This window comes from Diceros bicornis, unplaced genomic scaffold, assembly GCF_020826845.1.
Source record: "Diceros bicornis minor isolate mBicDic1 unplaced genomic scaffold, mDicBic1.mat.cur scaffold_263_ctg1, whole genome shotgun sequence".
NCBI lineage: Eukaryota > Metazoa > Chordata > Mammalia > Perissodactyla > Rhinocerotidae > Diceros > Diceros bicornis.
The window spans coordinates 110759-138696 of record NW_026691139.1 but is presented as its reverse complement, the minus strand read 5'-3'; the positions used below and the strand labels follow the sequence as shown (position 1 = coordinate 138696).

The 27938-nt window shown below is 40.8% G+C and overlaps 1 long non-coding RNA gene across 1 annotated transcript; it reads left to right on the top strand.

Moving 5' to 3' along the window:
* Nucleotides 1–191: 191 nt before the first annotated feature.
* LOC131402768 (uncharacterized) lies at nt 192–27544 on the top strand. The gene is made up of 3 exons (XR_009218954.1): nt 192–258; nt 26541–26628; nt 27401–27544. It is a non-coding gene; the product is annotated as an uncharacterized LOC131402768 (long non-coding RNA).
* Nucleotides 27545–27938: the final 394 nt, after the last annotated feature.

The window sequence follows — 27938 nt, the reverse complement described above, 5'->3', positions numbered from 1 at the left end:
AAATTGTTAATTTTGTTTTTGCTAGGCCCGGGATTAGTGACCTGATATCTTAATAACATTTTTTAAAAGGAATGAAACTTCATTTTCTTATCAGGCCTGATAACTTGAATGAAAGTTGTATCAAATTCTTTGTAACAGAAATATGTGACTTTTGTTTTGAATCTTTGCTTTTCTCCCTGATACAGGATTCTAGCATAATTGACTTCTACCCTGAAGATTTTGCTATTGATTTAAATGGGAAGAAATATGCCTGGCAAGGTAAAATTTAGACATTATTCCTTTTTTTTTTTTTTTTCCTAAGGTAAAATTTTATTTATTTATTTATTTTTTTTTTTATTGATGTTTTAATTCTTTCTAACATTGTGAAATTTTGGGTTGTACATTTTTGTTTGTCCATCACCATATATATGACTCCCTTCACCCCTTGTGCCCACCCCCCACCCCCCACCTCCCACCCCCACTGCCCCTGGTAACCACAGTCCAGTTTTCTCTGTCCATGTGTTGGTTTATATTCCACATCTGAGTGAGATCATACAGTATTTGTCTTTCTCTTTCTGGCTTATTTCACTTAACATAATATGCTGCAGGCCCATCCATGTTGTTGCAAATGGGGCTATTTTGTCTTTTTTTATGGCTGAGTAGTATTCCATTGTATATATATACCACATTTTCTTAATCCAGTCGTCAGTTGAGGGACACTTAGGTTGCTTCCACTTCTTGGCTATGGTGAATAATGCTGCAATGAACATAGGGGTGCATAAGCCTCTTTGGATTGTTGATTTCAGATGCGTTGGATAGATTCCCAGTAGTGGGATGGCTGGATCATAGGGCATCTCTATTTTTAATTATTTGAGGAATCTCCATACCGTTTTCCAAAGAGGCTGCACCAATTTGCATTCCCACCAGCTGTGTACGAGGGTTCCTGTTTCTCCACATCCTCTCCAACATTTGTTGTTTTTTGTCTTGGTGATTATAGCCATTCTAATAGGCATGAGGTGATATCTTAGTGTTGTTTTGATTTGCATTTCCCTGATGATTAGTGATGTTGAGCATCTTTTCATGTGCCTATTGGCCATCTGTATATCTTCCTTGGAGAAGTGTCTGTTCATTTCCTCTGCCCATTTTTTTGATCGGATTGTTTGTTTTTTTGTTGTTCAATTGTGTGAGTTCTTTATATATTATGGAGATCAACCCCTTGTCAGATGTATGTTTTGCAGATATTCTCTCCCAGCTGGTTGGTTGTCTGTTCATCTTGATTCTGGTTTCATTTGTCTTATAAAAGCTCTTTAATCTGATAAAGTCCCACTTGTTTATTTTTTCTTTAGTTTCCCTAGTCTGGGTAGGCATGTCATCCGAAAAGATTCCTTTAAAACCAATGTCAAATAGTGTGTTGCCTATATTTTCTTCTATGAGTTTTATAGTTTCAGGTCTCACCTTCAGGTCTTTGATCCATTTTGAGTTAATTTTTGTGAATGGCGATAGCACGTGGTCCACTTTCATTCTTTTGCATGTGGTTGTCCAGTTTTCCCAACACCATTTATTGAAGAGACTTTCCTTTCTCCATTGCATGTTCTTAGCACCTTTGTCGAAAATTAGCTGTCCGTATACGTGTGGTTTTATTTCTGGGCTTTCAATTCTGTTCCATTGATCTGTGTGTCTGTTTTTGTACCAGTACCATGCTGTTTTGATTACTATTGCTTTGTAGTATGTTTTGAAGTCAGGGATTGTGATGCCTCCTGCTTTGTTCTTTTTCTTTAGGATTTCTTTAGCTATTCGGGGTCTTTTGTTGCCCCATATAAATTTTAGTATTCTTTTTTCTATTTCTGTGAAGAATGTCATTGGGATTCTGATTGGGATTGCATTGAATCTGTAGATTACTTTAGGTAATATAGACATTTTAACTATGTTTATTCTTCCAATCCACATGCATGGGATATCTTTCCATTTCTTTATGTCATCATGGATTTCTTTCAATAATGTCTTGTAGTTCTCATTGTATAGATCCTTCACCTCCTTGGTAAGATTTATTCCTAGGTATTTTATTCTTTTTGATGCAATTGTAAATGGTATTATCTTTTTGAGCTCTCTTTCTGTTAGTTCATTATTAGCATATAGAAATGCAACTGATTTTTGTAGATTGATTTTGTACCCTGCAACTTTGCTGTAGTTGTTGATTGTTTCTAATAGTTTTCCAACAGATTCTTTAGGGTTTTCTATATATACAATCATGTCATCTGCAAATAGTGAGAGTTTCACTTCTTCGTTGCCTATTTGGATTCCTTTTATTCCTTTTTCTTGCCTAATTGCTCTGGCCAAAACCTCCAGTACTATGTTGAACAGGAGTGGTGAGAGTGGGCAGCCCTGCCTCGTTCCTGTTCTCAGAGGGAAGGCTTTCAGTCTTTCCCTGTTGAGTATGATGTTGGCTGTGGGTTTGTCATATATGACCTTTATTATGTTGAGGTACTTTCCTTCTATTCCCATTTTATTGAGAGTTTTTATCATAAATGGATGTTGTATCTTGTCAAATGCCTTCTCTGCGTCTATTGAGATGATCATGTGGTTTTTATTCTTTGTTTTGTTGATGTGATGTATCACGTTGATTGATTTGCGGATGTTGAACCATCCCTGCGTCCCTGGTATAAATCCCACTTAATCATGGTGTATGATCTTTTTAATGTATTGTTGTATTTGGTTTGCCAATATTTTGTTGAGGATTTTTGCATCAATGTTCATCAGCGATATTGGCCTGTAATTTTCTTTCTTTGTATTGTCTTTGTCTGGTTTTGGTATCAGGGTGATGTTGGCCTCGTAGAATGATTTATGAAGCGTTCCATCTTCCTCTTTTTTTGGAATAGTTTGAGAAGGATGGGTATTAAATCTTCTTTGAATGTTTGGTAAAATTCACTGGAGAAGCCATCTGGTCCTGGACTTTTATTTTTTGGGAGGTTTTTGATTACTATTTCAATCTCTTTACTTGTTATTGGTCTATTCAGATCCTCCATTTCTTCTTGGTTCAATTTTGGGAGGTTGTATAAGGCTAAGAATTTATCCATTTCTTCTAGATTGTCCAATTTGTTGGCATATAATTTCTCATAGTATTCTCTTATAATCCTCTGTATTTCCATGGTATCCGTTGTAATTTCTCCTCTTTCACTTCTAATTTTATTTACTTGAGCCTTTTCTCTTTTTTTCTTAGTAAGCCTGGCTAAGGGTTTGTCGATTTTGTTTATCTTCTCAAAGAACCAACTCTTTGTTTCATTAATCCTTTCTACTGTTTTTTTGGTCTCAATTTCATTCATTTCTGCTCTGATTTTTATTATTTCTCTCCTTCTGCTGGCTTTGGGCTTTGTTCTTCTTTTTCTAGTTCTGTTAGGTGTAATTTAAGGTTGCCTATTTGGGCTTTTTCCTGTTTGTTCAGGTGGGCTTGTATCGCTATGAGTTTCCCTCTCAGGACCGCTTTTGCTGCATCCCATATGGTTTGATATGGCATGTTATCATTTTCATTTGTTTCCAGATAGTTTTTGATTTCTCCTTTAATTTCATCAATGATCCATTGGTTGTTCAGTAGCATCTTGTTTAATCTCCACATTTTTGTCACTGTCCCAGTTTTTTTTTCATGGTTCATTTCCAGTTTCATAGCCTTATGGTCTGAAAAGATGCTTGTTATGATTTCAATCTTCTTAAATTTATTGAGGCTTGCTTTGTTTCCCAACATATGGTCTATCCTAGAGAATGTTCCATGCGTGCTTGAGAAGAATGTGTAGTCAGCTGTTTTTGGATGGAGTGCTCTGTATATGTCTACTAGGTCCATCTCTCCAGTTTGTCATTTAAGTCTACTATTTCTTTATTGACTTTTTGTCTGGATGATCTATCCATTGCTGTAAGTGGGGTGTTAAGATCCCCTACTATTATTGTGTTGTTGTTGATGTCTCCTTTTAGGTTTGTTAATAGTTGCTTTATGTACATTGGTGCTCCTATGTTGGGTGCATATATATTTATAAGTGATATGTCTTCTTGATGGAGTGTCCCTTTTATCATTATATATTTCCCTTCTTTGTCTTTCTTAACCTGTTTTATCTTGAAGTCTACTTTGTCTGATATGAGTGTGGCAACACCTGCTTTCTTTTGTTTGCTGTTAGCTTGGAGTATTGTCTTCCATCCTTTCACTCTGAGCCTGTGCTTGTCTTTAGTGCTAAGATGTGTTTCCTGAAGGCAGCATATTGTTGGGTCTTGCTTTTTAATCCATCCTGCCACTCTGTATCTTTTGATTGGAGAGTTCAATCCATTTACATTTAGGGTAATTATTGATATATGAGGGCTTAATGTTGCTGTTTTGTCACTTATTTTCTGGTTCTTTTGCATTTCCTTTGTTTCTTGTCCCATTTGTTTTGGACTGCCAATTCAGTTTGGTTGTTCTGTCTTATGACTCTTCTCCTGAAGGTTTTTGAGGTAGTCTAAACATAGTTGTTAAGAACAAGTAAATTAAATAGATCTAAGTAGGATAAAAAGTTTTATGTGAACTTTTAAAATAGCTTCCCCAAATCTTTTTGGTAACCTGAAATTTTACAGTTTTGCTAAGTTACGTTAAATGATGAGTTAAGTTAAATTCATTGAATATTCAGATCATTTCTAAATAAGATAAAATACTGAAATATTAATTACTGAACATAGGTTTATCCACATTTTGCTTTACAAAGGAATTAAAGATATTTGGGCCTATTAGTAGACATGTGTTGTGCCACACTGAGAAATTTACTACAAGAAAGCACGTTTCCAAAAATTATCAAAAGTATTTATAAATTTACCAAGCCACAGAATACTATTATAAAAGACAGTTCATAATTGTTTACTTCTTTATTTTCACTAAAAAACTAAGGTTTTTTAGGGTTAAAAAATTCTAACACATGTGATTTAAACTACTAGAAGTAATAAGGGAAACATGTCTGTAAGCTAGGAAAGTAGGGTATCTGTTTTTGATAGGAGAAGTTATGAATGGAGATGCATTTTCTGAGGGAAAAGAAAGTAATTTTGTCCTAAAGTGAGGCTGGTTATTTCAGGATGGGAAGGAGGAGAATAAGGACTAATTAAATAGAAAATTGGGAAGAGAGAAAGGGAGAGAGAGAATCTTGCATTGTGTAAAGTTGGCTAAAATCAAATGAATTTATTATAAGAGACATAAAATTAAGTTTTAAAATCAGCAATGTATTTATGTAAAACTAGAACATAATTTTCTTTCATCTGATAAAAGGACAAGGTTTTCTTAGACTATTAGTCTGCTCCTGATTAGAGATTTCGAAAGGTTTTTCTTTACCTCTTAAGTAATCTGCTTAGAAAACAAAGAATTTGTGACCTGTCAAAATAATTTCCTGTGCTGTCTTTATCAGGTCTTTGATTACTGCTGAATCTTCTTTATTAAAAGAGTTAAGGTTTTTGACAATTGGGTAACATTCTATACTTGCATGTGAAGTCTTTAGTTGTCACTATGGTTAAATAGATAACTAGGTATTGTTACACAGTGTCCTATGATCCTGTTTGACCAAGTGTTCAAAAACCGTTCTTATTTTTTTGACAAACTTCCCAAAAATCAATTCTAAAATGAAGTCTTTTTGACCTCAAATTAACTTTGGGATTTTCCAGAGGGTTCCTGGAACATCTCAAAAGATTTGTTTTCTCTCCTTATAAAAAGAGAGATGTTAAACTAATTAGGCTTATTTGATATGTTAAATCATATGGGAAGCATTGTCAAATAAGAATTAGTACAAAGCCTCCTTTATGGTGTATTCGTATAGGTACAGGTGTGTTATAAGTGTTTCAGAAATTGTATGAAATTCCTAATGTCTAGTACATCCTGGTATAATGTTATCAGTCATAATTCCAGTTATTATCTTAAAATGTTACATGTTACAGAAATAACCAAATTTCCTTGTCAATTCCATTATAATGAACTCCCATCAGATCTTTAACAATGAGCATCTTTAAGACTTTTCACAGACAGTTATTGTTTTACTCTGATGTTTTGCAAAAGTGTTCACACAAAAGTACTTCATCTTCAAGGAGATTCATGGAAAGGGCTTTTGACAAGTTCAAGTTTTTAATAACTTTAAAATCATAAAACTGAACTGGATAAGAATTTCCAGAAATAATGGAAAACTGGATTCTCACAGAACAAAAATTAATCACATGGGACAGACTAAACTGAGGAGGATGATTAAAATTTTAATAACTTTTTCTTTGAAATATTACCAGTTCCTTGATATTTTATTTTTCCAGATTTAAGGAAACATTTTCTCCTAAGGTGTCTATGAATACCAGCAATTTGGTAAAGTACACCCTTTTAAATAAAGATGAATCATTTACTTTTTCTCCCTACTTGATCTCTCCACAATTCAGAAACTCATGAGTATTCTTTTTAGGGCAATATAGTTATTTGCATAAGTTCAGTAAGAATCTGTTATCCTTGTAACAGAACACAATTGAACACATTGGTTATATTACTAAGGCTTTGACTAGAATGCCATATTTCGGGGAGATGTACATAGATTTGGAGATGCCCAGAAACCTTTAATAAACTAAAGTTGGCTTTATGGAGCCAATAAAGCCCCTTGGAGAAATCAGCCTGATATCTTGCTTACAAAGTTCCAGCAAAGCAGTCTTAAAAAGAGCTTATATGGTCAATCACTATTCTTCCTGCACTTATGAAAATAATCAAGATAAGTTTAATACAAAGCAATTAGTTTTACTGTGATTATCTTTGATAAAAGAAGAGCAAACATAGAGAGAAAAACTATGCTTGCATATTTGTCTATATAAGATTCTAATCCCATTATCTCTTTGAGGTTTTGCTATATATCTGTAAACTGGACTGGATCCTGAATTCTTCCAGTTTCCTAAAATATCTGGCTATGAATCTCCAAACTAGCATTTCTAATTTTCTCCTACCCCTCTGAGTCGGAATCACTCAGAACAAAGACTGCCCTTGGATCTCCTTGGAAGGGACTATACCAGCTCCTCCTCACCACCCAGCTGGCAGTCAGACTCCAGGGCCTTGAGGCTTGGGTACACTTCTCACAGATGGAAAAGCCTCCACCTGACACCTGGTCCTGTACAGATGCTGAAGACGTCCTAAGCAAAGTGACGAGGAAGAGAAGTAGCCAACATCAAGGAAGACTTGCTTCCTCCCAAGAGGCCAGATCAAGACTTCATACTTTAACTAAATGTGAAACCCTTTCCTCTTCTCTTTCTTTCTTTATGCTGACGTGGGCCTAGAAAGATAATGCCATCATCTGTATCTCCTAGGCCATTGCTAAGGGGGGTCACTTTTCAGACTGCTTCATTTGTCGTCAAAAAACACATCTGTCCATAATGCTAGAGACCCCCTGGTCCATTTCCCTGTCTCTGGTTAACAACCCCAAACTTAGGGAACTTTGCATCCAGGATCTATGCAAAGAGAGGGACACAGGCAAGAATCACCAGAATAAAACCATCTGTATGGTCTACACACACTTAAATTTCACCAGCCTCCAAGGCTGTCACCTTTCCAGTCCTGAGCCACAGATTCAAACGGGAGTTACTAGGAGGCGTTCATGATTCAGGATTCTCTTCCTTTGGCAGAACCCTACTTTCTTGGTTAGAGGTAAATATAAATGAAGCTTTGATTAGAAACCTCCTCTTAACTCTTGGAAAGATTGTAGAATCTGCTGCTAAAGCAACAACCTGCCCAGTAAAAATCCTTAGACTCTCTGGCCAAAGTTATTCTTTGTTTTTGTCTAGCTGCCCTTAATATTGTTTCTTTGTCGTTGACCCTGGCTAGCCTTACCACTAGGTGTCGTGGTGAAGACCTTTGTCTGTTAATATATATAGGCGTCCTGTTGGCTTCGCTTACTGGTATTTCCTGCTCCTTCCCCAGATTTGGGAAATTTTCAGCTATTATTTCCTTGAATAGGCTCTCTGTTCCTCTTTCCCTCTCCTCTCCCTCAGGAATACCTATAATTCTTATGTTACATTTTCTAATAGAGTCCGATATTTCTCGGAGTCTTTCTTCATTTCTTTTTAGTCTTAGTTCTCTCTCTTCTTCCATCTGGAGTATATCTGTATTCCTATCCTCTAAAGTACTAATTCTTTCCTCCGTATTGTCAGCTCTGTTCTTTAAAGATTCCAGATTCTCCTTTATCTCCTCCATTGTGTTCTTCATCTCCATCAGCACTGATAGGTTTTTCTTTATGATTTCAATCTCTTTTGTGAAGAAACTCCTAATCTCATTTAATTGTTTGTCTGTATTGTCTCGTATTTCGTTGAGTGTTTTTATGATAGCTATTTTGAAATCTCTGTCATTTAGTTTATGGATTTCTGTGTCTTCGGGGTTGATTTCTGGGTGCTTGTCATTTTGTTTCTGGTCTGGTGATTTCATATATTTTTGCATTGTGGTTCCTGTGTTGGTTTTGATTTTCCTCATCCTGGAAGTCTCTGGTTGCAATTTCCACCTGCCGCCACTGTGTGGTGGTAAAGGGCTGTGTAGTCTAAGCCCCCTGCGCTCTGCCCCAGTTTTTCTGCTGCGATCCGCAGTTTTGTTTTGTTTTGTTTTGTTTTGCTTTTTTTCCCCACTGCGATCCACGGGTCCAGTCCAGTTTGTTCAGGTCTGCCTCGGATCGCTAGATCTGGTCGAGCTGCAGACTCCGGGTTGCGGGGAGGGGGGAGCTCTCTCTTTTGCCCTCTGGGTCCCTGACGTGGGAGGCTTCTCGTTTGCCCCTCTTTATCCGCTCTCTGGGGTGCTCAGATGTTGATGGTAGCCCTGTGGCTCCTCTGAGCCCTCTGTGCGGGAGTTTCCCACTGGCTGAGAGAGCCCGAAGAGCTACAGTTTCCCGCCGAGGGCCGCCCCTCCCCCCTCTCTGGGAACCGCGCGGACCGGATCGCTGATCTGATGGGGAGGGAGCGGAGTTCTCCTTACCTCTCCCCACTTCCTCCGGGGGCCCAGCACGTTCCGCTCTCAGATGTGCGGCAGTGTGGATCCCTCTGCTCTAGCTTTTCACTGTCTGGGATTCCGTTGTTGGTCTGTGGCTGTTGCTTTTATTGTATCTTGTGGGGGAAGAATTCACGGGAAAGCTCACTCCGCCATGATGCTGACCTCACTCCCAAAGTTATTCTTGATAATAGGAAAGCCCTTGATTATCTTTTAACTGAGCAGGGAGGTGTCTGCGCTGTGGCCAACACCACCTGCTGCTCCTGGATTAACACTTCTGGGGAAGTGGAAACTCAGTTACATAAAATCACTGAGCAAGACGTTTGGCTTAAAACGGTGACTCCTTCGATTGGGTCTGTCTTTGACTCGTTTGATTTTGATTGGTTTGGGTCTTGTGGACCCTGGCTTTGAGATGCACCCCAGACATTGGGAATTATCCTGCTCATGATAATCATAACAATCTTCCTGGTGTGTTGTGTTCTCTCACAAGCTTTAAATGCATGTTCCCAGCTGCTAACCACCAAGCAAATGATCTCGCTAAGGGTGGAACATCAGAAAAGGAACAAAGAGAATGTCTGACTTAGAGATTGTGAACCTGAAGATGTGACCTGTGAATGTCACAGTGATTAAACAAAAAATGTCATGACCTATGGATACCACACAAAGGATCCCCAAAAGCTGCGAGCAGTAGCTGAGAGTGGTGCTAATGCCTTAAATTTTGATCACATCTCTCAGTTAACATGAGAGTCTGATCAAAAAGGGGTCATGGTTAAAAAGGAGACAGTAGGCCCAAGATGGAGTCACTTGAGCTAAGCCCACGTCACCAAAATGTGACTTAATACCTCATCTAATTGCAGTTTCAACCTCCCCCAGGAAAGTAATCTTAACTGATCAGTCTGGAATTTCTTGGTCAGCGCTGTGAGATAATCCTCCTAATAGACCCCTTTTGTCCTTCAAAAGAAGGTGAACTTGCTCAAAAGAATCTTTTTTTTCTGTTCACGACTTCCTTGTCTCACTCCCTCTCTGCCTTCAAAAACCTTTCCTTTTGTAAAGCTCTTTGGAGCTCCTTTCTGTTTGCTAGATGGGATTCTGCCTGATGCATGAATCATCAAATAAAGCCAATTTGATCTTTAAATTTACTTAGTTGAATTTTGTTTTTTAACATCTTTGACCACCACCTCCCATCTTCCCCTCCTCCCAGCCCCTGGCAGCCACCATTCTACTCTCTGCTTCTATGAGTTTCTTCTTCTATGAGTTACTACTGTAACTTCCACATATAAGTGAGATCATACAGTATTTGCCTTTCTGCGTCTGGCTTTTTTCAAGTGTCTAGAAATGCTGATTTGAGGGACTTCTGGCCGTGACCCACTGTGAAAAATACATTTTACATCAGCGAGATAGAGGGAAGTGAGCCGTTTCAGAAATCAATATTCACTACATGCAGCATCTGATACTTTATAATTATAGTCCTTTTCATTTCTTTTAAAATGCTGGTTGTTACCTACTAAGTTGGTTTCATGACCCCGCCCCCCCACCAGTGGGTCATAAGCCGCTGGTTGAAAAATACCGACCTGTAGATACTTTGACTGTGAATAAAACACACAATTCTTTCACTGTGAGCCTGGCATTTAACTGCCCTGATGTGTTTATTTTGGAGATGAGGTGTGTGGCTTGTGAAAACGGTTGTTAATTCGCTATGCAACTTCAGTAAACTCACTCATCTTTTTAGATTTTGTTTTATTCATTTTTAATGACAAATTGCTTATACATCACATTGGCTTCAGACTCTGTTTCTTAAAACTTTCTTATTTTAATTCACTTTAAGCCCCTTAATACACAATTCACCATCTCTTTTGAGTGTGCTAAAGCATTTCAGTGAGTTCCATACTACCACTTAAAACACACATTCCTTGCCCAAGCAGAGGTGTGAAAATGAAGGTAAGATAGATGCCCCTATAATAACTTTCAATAAATAAAGCAACAGGACATGTAATGAGGTCTCCTTGAAAATTTTTCCAAAGGCAGAACATTTTTCTAGACCCAAGATCACAAGTGAAACATTATCTATTTTCTGTGGCAAGATGCTAAACCACTTCTTACTTACCCACAAGGTGAAAAGTTCTGGCTTCTCATCCAGTCTGGCAGCTTCTCAGAGCTAACAAAAAAAGGAAATATGTCGCTTCTCATCTTGAGGTCCAGTTCTTCAAGGAGTTTTGTGGGTGGCAGAGAGGGCTGAGAGTGTTGGGTGGGGAGTTTGCATAATGCAGGGTCCGTTAGTTCTCTTTTCATTCAAGTAATTTAAATAGTACATTACTAGGGTGGACCCTATTAAGGTGCCTCAGAAAACGAACTTGGAAAGGGTGATGGTGTCCAATGGGGAAAACCCATAATGAAGAGTGGTGTCAACTTCCATCTACACCAAGAAAATGGATCCAACTATGTGGAGGCTCCTTTAATATGGTGAACTTCTTAGTGAGAGAGTTGAAGGCCAGGATGTGGAAGAGAGTCACTGTATCTATGTATAACCCAGTCCCTCTCACGGTATCACTTCTCATTTTACCACCTTGGGAAAATGATGTACCATATTCTTGGTCTTTGAGATAAGGTCATCCAACATAATAACACTCATCTACATGGCTGGCAAAATTCCATGGTGTCGTGAAATTTTCTTCTCCTTTGTATTAGAAGAACGTTTTCCGATCCAGCGCAAATATGGCAAATATCCCCTAGTTTGACAAGTCAAAATACACACTTAGTGATTTACTCCTTGTCTTGGTTTTATTACATTTATGAAATGTGGCCTTATTATCCCTAACATTAACATCTTCCTTTTTCATTTTCCCATTTATTTTTATAAGTAAATTAGAGCTAATGCAATAAAATATTCAACTAATCATCTAGATCTGGTTGTCTAGGTGGGCTGGCAGTCAGCTTCTCCATGTGAGACACAAAATATTTGCTTTATGTTATACTCAAAATGTTTCTTTTGAATGACAAATGAAAGAGGGTTTATGCCTATAATTGTCAGCTGGGCTAAAGTGAAAATGGTCTGAGTATTAAGTTGAAATGCTTAACTCCAAGAGAAGTCCCTGAAATTCTGAGCATTTCATGTGCTCACAGCCTAATTCTGCATGTGACAGATTATTTGCACAAACAGATGCAAGAATTCCCCCATTTTCACACGTAGTCCTCCATGCTGACTCTAAATTTGGCCAAGTGACTGGCTTTGGCCAATGAAACAGCAGCCAACAGGATGTGAACAGAGATTTGAAAAGTGCTTGCACATTGGGGTTTGCCCTTTCTTCCTGCACTTGGAACAACAGGCCCCAGAGGAAGGGGCCTCTGTTGTCCATCATATGGCTGAGCTACTTCTTGAGGAACTCCCATGTCAATATCGTTAGCTCTTTCCTCTTAGATTGGTGTCCAAAGGGCACCCTGCTGTTATGTGACTGCGCCACTGCTGCCATCAAGGAGTGCAATCCATTTCTCCTTAACTTGAATCCAGACTGGTTTTGGAGTTACACTGTACGTCTTCTGGTCCAGGCTTAAGAGGATCTGCACCTTCTGTTTTCAGCCTCTTGAAAGCCAGTCTTTGCATAAGGAAGTCTGGGCTTTGCTGCTGGAGAGACGGTGTGCCCTAGAGGATGAGAGGCTGTGTGAGAAGAACTGAGGTGCCCCCTGTAAACAGCCAGCACCAACTGCCAAACATGTGAGCAAGGGGATCTTAATGTTCCAGCCCCAGCCCAGCTCTCAACTGAAGGCAGCCACGTGAGTAACACTAAGGAAGAACATACGGAGGAAGAAATGCCTACCTCAGCCCAACGTACAGACAGAATCATGATATGTTGATGTTTTAAGCTAATAAGTTCTGAGATGATTTGTTTTGCCACAATTAGAAAACTGGTACAACTAGTCCAATTGTGTAAAGAAGGACTCTTTCGTTTCTTACTAGAAGGTGAAAGACTGGCTGCCAGCATTCTGGAAGCAGAATGGAGGAAGAAGGATGGGAGGGGTCCTTATGCATTTAGTATTCATAGGCACTTCCCCTTTGTTTTGGCTATCTATTGTTGTGCTGCAAAACTTAGTGGCTTAAAATAACAGTCATATATTTACTCACAATGTTGCGGTTTGAGCTAGGCTTAGAAAGACAGCTTGTGTTTGTTCTATATGACATCAGCTGGGGAGGCCCACCCAGCTGGAGGATCCAGTTCCATGATGGCTCACTCACATGGCTGGCGATTGGATGCTGGGAGCTCAGCTGGGCTGTTGGGCAAAGGGCCTGACTCTGTTCCATGTCGGCCTCTCCATGTGGCTACTTCGGCTTCCTCAGAGCATGGCAATAAGTTCTCAGAAGGAGATAGTGAAGGCTGACAGGGCTTCTCAATGCCAGTGCTTGGAAGTCCCAGGATGTCACTATCTGCATCCTATAGGTTGAAGATAGGCCCAGTGCAGATTCGATGGAGTCAACATGAGTCGACCTCTTGATGGGAGCAGCAGCATGCCCGTACAGGGAGGAGTGCAATTGTTTTGGGGTTATTTTCAGAGATGGTCTTCTATACCCCTGTTTTCAGCACAGCTTCCCTGCCCAAAATTGTGGCCAGTATGTCCCAGTCCAGATTCCCTCTATTTTATTGTCTCTACAGGATCAACCTCTAGTTTCCTGCCAGCGTTAGGAAATGGAAATTGCCTGGTTGCAAAGTGGGAAAAGATTTGGAAATGTAACTGCTTCTCAAACTTTTAATCAATCCTCTTTTTTTTTTTTGAAGATTGAGGTATAACATACACAAAGTGAACAATTTTAAATGTATAGATTATCCAAATTATATATATATATATATATATTCATCCATGTAACCACCACCAACATGAAAATATAGGTCATTTCCTACACCCCAGAAGGCTCTGTCTTGTCCTTTCCCAGCCACCCTCCTCTCAGTGGTAACCACTATTCTGGCTTCTATCACTGTAAATATATTTTGCCTGTTTTTGAATCTTACATAAATAGAATCATACAGTATGCATTTTTCTGTGTTTGGCTTTGTTTGCTGAATATTATGTCTGTAAAATTTTTTATGTTGTTTCATGGAGCAGTAGTTTTTGGGGTGTTTTGCTATATAGCATGCCACTGTATGGAGATAGTACAGTTTGTGTGTTCTACTCTTGCCAATTTTGGGTTATTATGAATATGAACAATCTTGTACATGTTTTTTGGGGGGGCATATGCATTCATTTTACTTGGGTTTATACTTAGTAGAGGAATCGCTGGGTTATACATTAGGCATATATTTGGCTTTAATAACTACGGCCAAACTCTTTTCCAAAGTTGTCCCATTCTAGGTTGTACCATTTTACACTCCCCCCGGCAATGCGTGAGAATTCCAGTTGCTGCACGTGCTTACTAACCTTGATTTCATCAGTCTCTCACTTGTAGCCTTTCTGGTGGTCTGTAGTGGTCCAGCCTACTGATTTTTGCAGCATCTTCACTCTCGCTTCCAAAGAGGATGCTGGTGCTACTGCTTCCTGAAATGTTTGAGAAATCCATGGTGCAGATTGGGCTGGTTTTGGTTTTTCTGGCTGCCGGCTAAGGGTCTAAGTTTCACATATTTGTTCATTTGCTTTATGATTTGCGAAAATTGGTTGTTGTTTTCTCTTTCCCCATTCTCTCTGTCCTTATTGTGCTTAAAAAAATTCCCTTTACTGGGGTTTTACTGGGGTTTCAGCAAAAGTAATGTGTGTTCAACCCTCCACCTTCATTTTGGCCGTGTCCTATGGTACTTAATACACGTTGGTTGAACGCCCTCAAATTACCCTTTGTACTTTTTCACCCATCGAAAGGACCACTATCTTATGGGGATGCTCTTACAAAACCAAGAGAAAGAGAGCATGTTCGTTCAGTCGTGGCTAAGAGCACAGGTTCTAATCAGAAAGATTTGTCTCTACCGCTTTGTTAGAAATGTGAGCTAATGCTGAATACTTAATATCTCTAAATTTTGGCTCCTTTCATGTGTAAAATGAGAATGATAATGCTGGCTACCTCATGAGTTTGTAGAGAGGATTCTGTAGAGCACTTAATACAATGCCTGGTCCATAGTAAGTGCTCACTAATGGGTTGACTCCCCCAGGACATTTACATATTTCCTCCCCACAAGATTACTGATATCCATGTTTTCTCATTATAGAAACTTATATAACACACAAGAGCTTAGGCAAGAGAATGAAAATCATCCATACATCCATCACCGAGAGAGAATCACTGCTAACATTTAGAAACATTTTTCTTATCACATGTGTACTACATTAAATTACTGCCCAAGTCCCTTTAGTGACTGGCTGGGTTCTCTCCATATCTTAGACAATAGTTGGAAAGGCACAAACTCAAACCGCACTCACTGGTTTATCAGAGACACTCTCCCTGCCAACATTAATACCCAGCCGCTCACTGCTAATGTGACAGCAGAAACCATTTCTCCACAGGATTGGTCATTTCCATTCAGATAGTTCATTAGTCCCACCCCATCCAGTCTCCTTGTGATTGACGCAGCCGTCACCAGGCTGGCCCACTTGCACTTGCCACGCGGCTTATTCAGCTTCCCATTTAGGGATAAGACAGCACAGGGGCAGCCTGGCTGCACAATGGTTAAGTTCACACTCTCTGCTTCAGCGGCCTGGGGTTCACGGGTTCAGATCCCAGGCGTGGACCGACACACTGCTCCTCAAGCCACACCGTGGCGGTATCCCACATACAAAACAGAGGAAGATTGGCACAGATGTTAGCTCAGGGACTGTTTTCCTCAAGCAAAAAGAGTAAGATTGGCAACAGATATGAGCTCAGGGACAGTCTCCCTCACACACACACAAAAAAGAATAAGACAAAACAAAAAAAAAACTCTAGGGCAGCGTGTGTGTATAAATGTCCTCATTCACTCTGTGCCTGGTCCTGGTACATCTTTCGTTACAGTCGAGCACAGAAACAGCATACATATTACTTTCCACATGTCACACCCAGGGCTTTCTGTTGTCTCCTGGAACTCTGTTTTCCTCAATCCTTAACATTTTACACAGCTGGAACTGTATCATATCAACTATTTGGGATCCTGCTTTTTCACTTATGAATATAAGTGACACATCATTACACAAACCCTTCTTAAATATAACTTTTAATGTTGCACAGTGTTCTAGCTCAGGGGTGGACTATAATTGACTTAATCATTCCCCTATTCTTGGCCACTTAGTTGTTTTGATGCTTTTGCTATGAATAATGCTGCAACGAATATCTTCATGCACAAATCTCTGAATTTCAGATTATACCCTTAGGATCAGAAATGAAATTGCTAGGTCAAAAAGAGTGTAAACATGAAAAAAAAAAGTTTATCGTGGAAAATTTCAAACATAGAGAGGAGAGTTAATGAACCCCATGTGCTTATCAACCAGATTTAACCTGGAATTGACATTTAAAGGAGGATGCCTGCTAAATCAAAATAATGAGTCTCTAGTGGTGGAATTTAGGGCAACAGCTGCTAGTTTAATATGTGTTGGAAAGGAGGCTCTTGTTTGTGGCAGAGGGACCATCCTGTTAATGCTCTCAGGTCACACAAAGCAGGTAACCACTTGTTCTACCAACAAGGCTGCCTCTTCCTCCTTGGGCCCCAAAACAGGTCTTCAATAAACACTGTTGATTGACTGAATAACATTAACACTCTGTGAACTTTACCTGCAAACAGACATCCAGCCAGGAATAAGAGATACTAAAAGGGATTACGCAAACACCAATGAAAATTAGTCTGTAGGCATAAAGTCAAATGGATAAGCATTTTATTAATATCTACCTTTTAAGATAACTACAGTGAGCTCGAGGCCACTCCAGGAAGCTGAGGGAACACAGAGGCATGTAAGGGTATGTCCATGCTTCCTTTCCACCTGGACAACACTCAAGCCTCATGTTTGGGATGGGGAACTCAAACAATAGGTCTCACCCAGACTAAAAAGTTAACCTAATACCATCAACCTGCCATCAATAAAACCATAAATTCTGCCTTGAACACTCTTAGAAAGTTAGTGGACTCCTTTTCTGATTTGGTTAAACCTGGTGAAAATATCCTAGTATACTGATAGGGTAGACTTCCAGAACTAATCACATCCTTGGGATCTGTTTACACATGTGTCTTTCCCACTAGACTATAAACTCCTAAGGCAGGAACTGATTCTTACTCAATTTTGAATTTTCCATATCTAATATTGTCTGGGACATAACAGATATTTCAAGTTTCTAAAGATTAAAATAAAATTCAAGTGCCCCACTTCTACTTCAATGTTCAATTAAAAATCAAGATCAAGTTAACGGGGTTTTCAAAAATATTTGAGACCAACAACCTTTATACATTGTCTGAATGAAAATGAACTGAATGCATAGTTTGTAAATCTTTATATTTTTGATGCATCTTTAAAAGGTGTTGGTAGCAATAAATAAATAAATACCCCTTAAAAATAAACCTTTGCATCTCTGTCTTTTTAAAATATGAAATCATAAGAGACCTCCAAGTGACACACATTTCCATTCTGTGCAGGCTTCCCTGTGGTCACTGGCTTGTTTATTTGTTGATTAGATTTTAAAGGGCATTGCTCCTTCTGAGAACATAAGGGATTTTGCAAAGAATCATGAAATCAAAAATACTCTTCAGATCATTTTCATCCTCTGAGAGGGATAAAATAAAGGAAAGTCATGAGGAAATCTAACTAGAAGATGAGATGGGAAGGGCAATGAATATGGTTGGTGCAATTTACTATTGCTGAATTACAAACAGCCAAATGTGCACTTCTTTCTCTGCTCTTCAAAGAAATCACACAATAAGTTTTCTGGTTCTTAACTGAGATACTCCCTGGATATATTATTAACGGTAGTTCTATTACCAATAACTACAATAATAGACCTATTTTATTGAGCACATACTGTGTGCCAGGCACTGTGATAAGCACCTCATGGTCGTGTTTTGCTCAGTAATCTCAACAGTTTTATGAGGTGGTGTAGTAGTCAGGTTCTCCAGAGAAACAGAACTAATAGGAACCAATAGGATATATAAATATATAAAGAGATTTATTACGAGGAATTGGCTCACACGATTAAGGAGACTGAGAAGTCCCACGATCTGCCTTCTGCAAACTGGAGACCCAAGAAAGCTGGTGGCATAGTTCCACTCTGAGTCTGAAGGTTAAGAACCAGGAAGGCCAACCGTGTAGGTTCTAGACTGAGGTCCAGAGAAGAAAAGATGTGCCAGCTCAATCAGTGAGGCAGAAAAAAGGGGCGAATTCCTTCTTCCTCCAACTTTTGTTCTCTTTGGGCCTTCAACAGATGAAATGATGCCCACCCACACTGGGGAGGGTGATCTACTTTACTGAGTCCACCGATTTAAATAATCTCATCCAGAAACACCCTCACAGAGTCACCCAGAAATAATGTTTAATCTGGGCACCCCGTGGCAGTCAAGTTGACACATAAAATTAACCATCACAGGTGGCTACTATTCTTATTGCCATTTTGATATAATTGAAGCTTAGAGGGGTTGAGTATCTGCTCATAATTCCACAGCAAGTAACAGGAGTGATATTTTATCCCAGACGTGTCTGACTTCAGAGAATTCACTTTCACCCAGCATAGGGTACAGCCTCTACGGAGGCACCCCATCAAAGAACAGTGGTGTTTGGAGATTGAGGTATCGTAGCTCCATTAAGAAACAGCTCTATTTCCCTGATTTCATGTAGCATCACACAACCCATTGAAGATACACCCTATCTCTAAGGACAAGTAAGGCCAAAACTTCTAGAATCTAGCTACAGTTGTAATAGATAGTGATATTCATGCATATATATTCATGAACAGCAGTATTCATGTCCTCTGTCTTGCCAATCTCATGCCAATGCCTCCCATTGACCAAACCTGAAGGGAACCCAGGGATCAAGGGGGCTGTGTGATGCAATTCATAGATGTCAGGCTTCTGAGACGCAGAACTAGATGGAGAAGGGAGGCACGTGGATCTGGGAAGGGGACCAAAGAGAATATTCAGCACACCCTGCTCACAGAATGAACCTCTGAACCCATGAGGTTTGCTGCTTGATGGTAGAGAGTAAATAAGACTTAAGAGACTAAAATCCTGGCCCCTTTCTCAGCCCCAGGAGTAGCTTCGGCTCAGAGGGAAGGGTGCTAGCTGAGCCAGGACAACACTGGGGCCACGGGGAGAGCTATTGTCCCCTTTCATGGATCCGCACTAGAGCATTTGAAGAAAAGGCTTACAAGCCATCGAACAGAATATGAGATCAACACTGTGCAGGATGAGGAAGTTGAGGCCCAACAGGATTAAGTGGCTAATACAATACAGCACAGTTGGTGGCAGAGCAGGGACTAGACCCCGTCTTCCTGACCCTTGGTGCAGGGTCTTTAACATATTACTAATACTCCATCTTTTTCTAAAGAGGGCTCAAGGCATATCTAGTCCCTGTAAGCCTTCACTTTCTTCTTCACCATCACCAGACGCTTCTGGAAATCTCACACAAAGCCACAGTTTTTCCTAAACTTTCCATCACATTTAATTTTAGCACGGTTTCAGCCACAAGCGACACAAAAATGACAGCACGTGTCTTTTAATGAAATTAACAGTGGTGCTTTGTGATGACTTAAATGCATCAGGGAAATTTTATCTAATCGTGTTCGATAGAAGGACCAGCTCTCTGGTTTGTGGATGCAATCACTGAGGGACGCTGGTGGGCAAGGGGGTGGTGAGGGACTTGCCATCACCTGCTCAGCTCTCAGGGCAGCTCTGTGGTTGCCTTGTTGCAGGAAAGGGCAGCCTTCTGAGGGAAGTGTGTAGTCCTGAGATGACCTGTCACTGACAGCATGCAAAGATGACAGAAAATAGCCTTTGTCTATCTATGCTTTGACTGGTCGTTCGTAAGTAACAATTGTGAAAGATCTAGAGCAATAAAATGTCCTTCCACCGGAGTTTAATTTAAGTGTTGTCTAGCCAACCTGTCCTTTAAGCTGAGACTCAAAAGAGATTGATTTACGGGCACCAGCAGCTGAGATGTCGGTCAGCAGGACCAGACACTCTGACTTCACCACTTTCGTCAAGTGAGATTCTGGGCTCAGAGCTGAGTCACACAGTATACATGAAGCTTCCTGGCTTCACGGTTTGCTGATCATTTCTCGCCAACCATCATCACAAATGCCATCTCTCACACCGAAATGCCCACGCCACTCATCAGAATCCACAGGCGGCTGGGCCAATGACACTGGATAATAGATAGATCTTGATTTTTCAATTGAACATTGGGGCAGAATTGAGCACTTTAATTTCATTTTAATCTTAATAAACATTAAATACCCATTTGTCCCAGACAATATGAGGTACTAGAAATTCAAAATCGAGTAAGAATCAGTTCCAGCCCACTAGGGATTCACAGTCTGTGGGGGAGACTCATATAAACGGAGCCAGGTGATGTGATTGAGTCTATAGTGGAGGTAAGTCCAGGGTACATGAATCTAGAAAGACTTCATAGAGGAGGTGATGCCTGTGCTGAGAAACCAGGAATGAAGAGTTCGCTGAGTGGATAAGGGGAGGAGAAATTCCAAGTGGGAGAACAGTATGTACAAACACAGCTCATGTGAGAGTGGTGTGTTGAGAAATCAGTAATAATTCAGCACGGGTGGACACGGGGTCTGCTTCAGCGTGGCAAGGGATGAGTGTAGTCAAGTCGGCAGAGGACCCATGGGGGACCTGGACCATGACAAGGAGTTTGGGCTTTGTCCTGAATGCAATGGGAGCCATTTAAGGACTTTGAGCAGAGAGTGGCTGGATTAAATGAGTTTTAGAAGGAAGGTTCCTGGGGAATAGGAGGGCAGAACAGAGGCAAGGAGGTGAGTTAGGAGGCTGTTAGAGTTGTCCAGGCAAAAAGTCTTGATGGAACGCAAGGGATAGTGGTATGGAGAACATTTAGAAGGTGGAATTTACAAGCCTGGCACTGGGTGGGAAAGGAGGAGATATCTCGAGTGATTCAGTTATCTGGCTCTGGTGACTGAAGGTGCAGTGCTGATTGTTGGGGATGATGGTGATTTGGCTTCGGACACCCCAGGTGGGCAGCACCCAAGGGCTGCACCATAGAGACAGAACCGTGTTTCTGATCCTCTTAGGAGACTCCCTGTCAGGCTCTAGTCCCATCCGCTGTCATGGGGAGGCAGGGATCTATGCCTTTGGTAGACTCAATCTAAAGACGACTTGATATTTTTCTTTGTGATACATAATATGATTGAGTAGATGATGTATTGAGAAATGTGTTCCTGTTCTCATCATTTTCAAGGACTGGAGAGAGGTCCATTTTCTCCTGTAGGGTTGGCAGCGTTCTTCTGCTTCTGCCCTTTGCTTTCCCCGAAGTGGGAGTGGAAGCTATGCCTGGCCACCTAGAGCTCTGCCCTCTGCCAGGTCTGGGTCATCTCAGCCTCATTTTAGCCCCTAGTTGTTACAATGGGGCATTGTGAAACACATCCTGCCCCCAGAGGCCACTGAAGGGACAGGCTTAGCTTGTCTATTCACCCAATGTCCCCACAGACCTATAAGCACCTATGAGACCCTAAGGGGATATGTCGACCACTTGCCCTGGCCCCCAGTGCTGTTGGAGTTGGCCTCTCGCGTCCACCTCAGCTATTTCTTCTCATCCCTGTAGTGGGTCTGCTGCTCTCCATCCTCCATGGCACGCCTCCATCTGCCCTTCCTTCCCGTTCATTAAAAAAACAATCATCTTTTTCCCTACTCTCTTTATCTCTTTTCGCTTCTTTCTCTTCTAATTATCTTGTACATCTTGGCTTTTGAACCAGTGTATTTGGTCTTTCTAGCCATTACTAACTAGGTCTTTGTGGTCATTAAGTCACATCCTGCTCTGTGTTGTCTGGTTCTTCGGCTGCTTTCTGCTGCTGCCTCCTCGCCCACAGCTCAGTGGTCTTCTAGACATGAAGATAGCTAAATGCCACTTTCAGATAAGCCACACACAATGCCACATGGATCAAATTCAGATCAATAGCTCAGGGATGTATTATGTTGAACCAGACAGAATTGCCAATAGTCAATCATTTTGACCCTCAGTAATGACTTTCATTGACATCAACCTAATAGAACGAGTTCGTTTCCAATGATTAGCTCTACACCCAATCTGTACTGCACACTCACTCATGAGGGGCCAATTATTTCATCACAGGAAACAAGACTCAGGAGAAAGTGTTCTTTTCCTTTCTCCTAGTCATACATATTCTAGCTCACTGATTACTTTGTGTTATCGCTCTGCTGGCATTGACACATCAAAATTGAATTCCAGATATACATTTTATCTTAGCTGCTCATTCCCACCCACTTATCTTGATATTATGGATGGAGAGTCAGTTCATAAATGTCATCCCTAGCATTTGTACTGGGGGCTTACCTACCTCCTTGATACTTTTTCATTCATATAAAATTCTACCTATGCAACTCAACACTGACCATTCATTTAATTTAGAGTAGTCAATGTATAGCTGTTTAATTTGATGTTATTGGACACTGGTCTTTTAAGCAAGAATGCTTACTATCTTGTGGCTTTTGTTTCTGATGTAATAGAAAATGGATTCCTAGATTGTACCTAGAAAACAATAAGAAGCATTATCATTTAGCAGGTTTAAATTTCCCTTCTCCCTCTCTTTTTTGGCTTTTATTAAGTTATGAGTTTATCAAGGTATCTTATTATATAATGTAGCTAAGCATTTTTCCCTAGAAATGTATATTATCTAATTATTTTACAGAAATATAAACTTTACCTGTGACTCCATTTTCCCCAGAGGAGAGAATAAATAAGAAATAAATCTGCCTTGTATTGCATTTATTCAACAAATATTTATGGAGACTTATGGGCCTGGCACTTCCTAATCGTAGGGAACTGTTCTGGGAGTTGGTATTTGGGCTTTGAAAGCAGCTATGTCCTTTTTACTTAATTCAGAGGCACTCAACTTGGATTGAGCCCAGACCCCTCCAAGCCACTCCCCCTCCCAGAAGTGACCCTAGCCCATCCTGACAGCCCAGGCAGGATTGAAGAGGATAATTGACAACCAAAATTGGTAACTTGTTTCTAACTCCATAAAACCTTAGGTTAATTTAGGGGCTGGCCCGCTTGCGTGGCAGTCAAGTTCACGCCCTCAGCTTCGGCGGCCCGGGGTTCGCAGGTTCGGATCCCAGGCACGCACCAACTCACCGCTTGTCAGACCATGCTGTGGCGGTGTCTCATATAAAGTAGAGGAAGATGGGCACGGATGTTAGCCCAGGGCTGATCTTCCTCAGCAAAAAAGAGGAGGATTGGCATTGGATGTTAGCTCAGGGCTGATCTTCCTCACACACACACACACAAAAACTTAGGTTAATTTAACTTGTTTCTCTTTTTGCTTGAATCTAAGAACAGTGTGAAAAATGTCGAACCAAGAATAATCTCTTTAAGTAGGTGAAATAAATGGGACCCTGAGAGCAATTCTAAGCATTAGACTGGTCTGCCCAAGTTTTTCTGAGTTAACCCAAAAAAGGAAATTTGCACTTAAGTGATTAAATGTTGGCTGATATGATATTTGTCTATTGAAATACCAATTTCTAGAGGGAAGGAGAAAGAAAAATGAAATGCAAATGTGCCAGGCATTTCTTAAGTGAGGTGGCCTGAATTTTCCTTTTTGATTTGGTCCTTGTCTTGTTTGGGTATCAATGTATTAGCATCATGGTGGGGGTGGGGGAGAAGTGTTTCCTCTTGTTTTTAAAAAAAATTTCTAGAACTGTATAAGAGTGGAGGGATAAGTTACTTGAGAGTTGATGGCACTTACCACGGCAAACAATTGGCTGAGTATTTTTTTTGTAGGAAGATTTTCTACCAATGATTACATTTCTAAGTTTTCAAATCTAACGTCATACAATTGTTCATAGTATTCTTGCTCTCTTAACTTTTAAAAACCTCTATCTGGGACTAGCCCCCATGGCCTAGTGGTTAAGTTCGGTGCGCTCTGCTTCGGCAGCTCGGGTTCAGTTCCTGGGCAGAGGCCCACACCGCTTGTCTATCAGTGGCCATGCTGTGACGGCAGCTCACATACAAAGTAGAGGAAGATTGACAACATATGCTAGTTCAGGGCAAGTCTTCCTCAACAACAACAAAAAAACTCTATCTGAAGTTACGTCCCATTTTCATTCTTAATACTATTGATTTGTCCTTTCTATTTTTTCTTCATAAATCATGCCAGATATTTTGTCAAATTCATCAGCCTTTTCCAAGAATTAATTTTGACATCATAAATCTTCTTGAACGTATTTTTGGTTTTCATGTTCATAAAATTCTGTTCTTTTTCTTTATCTGTTTCCTTCATTTTTTAAAAAGTTTTTCTGCTGTTATATTTCCAATGTCTGAAGATGTGTACTTTGCTCACTAATTTTCAGGTAAAAATAAGCATTTAAAGCTAAAGCTATTGGGCCGGCCCCATGGCTTAGCGGTTAAGTGCGCGCGCTCTGCTACTGGCGACCCGGGGTTCGGATCCTGGGCACGCACCCACGCACCGCTTCTCTGGCCATGCTGAGGCCGCGTCCCACATACAGCAACTAGAAAGATGTGCAGCTATGACATACAACTATCTACTGGGGCTTTGGGGGGGAAAAAAAAGGAGGAGGATCGGCAATAGATGTTAGCTCAGAGCCGGTCTTCCTCAGCAAAAAGAGGAGGATTAGCATGGATGTTAGCTCAGTGCTGATCTTCCTCACACACACACACACACAAAATAAATAAATAAAATAAAGCTAAAGCTATAAATATATCTCCAAGTACTGTTTTCATGGCATTTCACAAGTTTTGATTCATTATCAGACAGTTCTTCTTGGACCTATGGGTTACTTAGAATGCATTTCAAACTTTCAAATATTTAGACAGTTTTATTTGTCTTTTTATTATTGATTTATATCATAATTGCATTGTGTTCCAAAAACATAGTCTATATGGTACAGATTCTTTGAATTTTGTTGATACTTGTTTCATGGCTTAGTATATGATCAATTTCTATAAATGTTCCATCCATGTGTGTTTCTAAAGATTTTGTATGCTCTAGTTGTTGGGTGCTAAGTTTTGTGCCCATGAAATTAAGCTTTTGATTGTTAGATCCACGTGTAATTGAAAGAAGTATGTTGTAAGTTCCCACCACAATGGTGGATTTGTCAATGAATTCCTACAGTTCTATCAATTTTAGCTATTTTGCTATTTTGAGGCTATTTAAAAACTTTGTTATGGAAATTTTCACACACACTCAAAAATAGAGTCTAGTCTAATGAATCTCTTCACCCACTCTCTGTCCATGTATCCATCATCCCTCACCTAGCTTCAGTTACCAACATTTTGCCATTCTTGTCTCATCTGTTCTCCTTACCATTTTTGTTGTTGGGATAGTTTAAAGCAAATCCCAGATATGACATTTCACTCCAATACTTTAGTATGTTTCCCTAATAGATAAGACTTAAAACACATAACAAAATATGTTGGAGCCACTGTGTCAGGTGCCCACAAGGGAAGAATCGCTCGATCCTAGTGAGGTCAACCTCCATGGTTTTCAGGCTCTCCTTTGAAAAGCTGACCCCCTCTCCAGTTTAGTCGCATGTAGGAAACAGCTGCTATGATGTCTTGTATCCAGTGAGTGCTCAATAAGTGTTTGTGACAACTACTTACTCACTGGAATCTCTAGGAATGGCCTTGGGAAGTGGAGATTGCTCACAGCTAGCAACTCTATAGGGTCAAATACTTTGGCAAGGCCCCAAAGTCTTGATATTATCCTTGTTCTTTTCCTGCCATGCCGAGCACTTGGTAGAGGCTAAGCGGGGTCCTTGGAAGTTTTGGGAAATGGGAGTAACAGGGTGAAGAGTTGATGTCAAATACCACCATTAATCAAATCCATGCATACAGCCAAACCTTCTAATTCATACTGGAATTTTGCTGAATGAGACATGGCTTACAACAAGTGTTCTCTCAGATGGGTCTTAGATAAGCCCTATTTACTACAAAGGTTTTATATATATGGAGCACCTACCATGTTACAGGCACTGTACATGGCACTGGGAATGCTCATGGAGCCCACAGTGTAGACGGGACATGACTGTTATATATGCATTCTAATTGAGTTCAATGGGACACATGCTCTGAAGGAACATAACAAGACTTGATCTAGACTGGGGTGAGGGAAGGCTTCACTGCAGACATGGTCTTGAAGGAGCTCTGAGGGATGAGTTGAGTTAAAGGCAAAGCTGGCAGTCACGGCAACGGCGAGATGAGCTCGGGCAAGGGCAAGTGTGGTGAGGACCTTGCAGAGAGGGACTGGGTTCTGGAACACAGAGCAGCAGGGTGAGTGTTGACAGCCGAGACTGGAAGATTCTGGTCAGGGGTTTGGTCTTTATCCTAACGACGATGACGATGATAAGGACGATGCACTGTTCTGAGCACTTCACATATGCTAACTCATTTAATCCTCAAAGCTACACTGTTCAGTGGATATTATATCATCCTCCTTCTGCAGGTGGGGAAACAGATACAGAGCTGCTATATAATTGTGCCCCAGGTCACCCAGCTGGTGAACCACACACCCATGTGGGCTGGATCCAGAGGTGAGGCCTTGCACCACCATGCTGGACTGTCTTTACAGGGTTTTAAGCCGAAGAATGACGCAAAAACAGGTTTTGGGGGCTGGCCCGGTGGCTTAGTGGTTAAGTTCGCGTGCTCCACTTCAGTGGCCCAGGGTTCATGGGGTCGGATCTCGGGTGTGGACCCACGCACTACACATCAAGCCATGCCGTGGCAGCATTCCACATACAAAAAATAGAGGCAGATTACCACAAATGTTAGCTCAGCAACAATCTTCCTCAAGAAAAAAGAGGAAGATTGGCAGCAGATGTTAGCTCAGGACCAGTCTTCCTCACCAAAAAAACAAAAAATGAAAAACAGGATTTTTTATTTTTTAAAAAAATTTCCTGGTTGCTGAGTGGAGAGCGGACTAAGGGAAGACGGAGCAGGAAGTTAGGAGGCTTCTGAAGAAGTCAAGGCGAGAGATGATGAGGGCTTGTGCCAGGGTCGTGGCAGCAGAGGTGGAGAGTAGTGGGAGGGCTTGGCAGCTCCAGCAGGAAGGGAAATGGCCAGGATTGGTGAATTGCTTGGAAAAGGAAGGCGAGGGAGTGGTCAAGGCTGGCTCCTGGCTGTCTGGCACAACTGTGAGCCCTTCCACCGGGCTCCAGAACGTGAGGTGCTGAGCAGAGAGCATGAGCCGACCTGGGAGAGAAGGGATTCTGCAGAGTCTGGTAGACAGAGAGCTAGTGGGGAACATACGCGCCGTGAGGCAGGGCTGTGTCTGTTTTATTCACCATGGGTTTACTGTCTCAACAGGCATCCTACTGATTAGTATGTAGCAGGCGCTCCATAAATATTGGCTGAATTAATGGAAGAACAACAAAAAATCTGTGTCCTGAACCCACCAGCTAAGTAACGGTGAAGCACTTCGCCTCTGTAGATGAAACAATCCCTGCACTGCCGTCCACTCTGAGGCCAGGCTTGTTCTGCGTTCTGAAAACAGCACACACAGCCTGTGACGTCCTGGAGTCGGCTGGTACTGCCTCATGACAGCTGATGGTTAAATTTTCAAGAATCTTGAGGGCTGATTGTTAAACACAGTCATTATTAAACATTAAATTGCTACTTACTGCGCATCTCTTTCCAACTCCTCATTCGGTGGCATTATGTTGATTGCTTGAAACTGACTCTGCTGGGAATATTTACACCATGGAAATCAGTCAAAGCCAAAAATCAGGGGTTGATTTGGTTTTGTTTATTGTTTTGAGTCCAGGCTCTAGACTTAAGAAAGTGCTGGAGACGATGTTAATAATGCAATTTAAATAGAAAAGTGTATCATGTCCATAGCCATTAT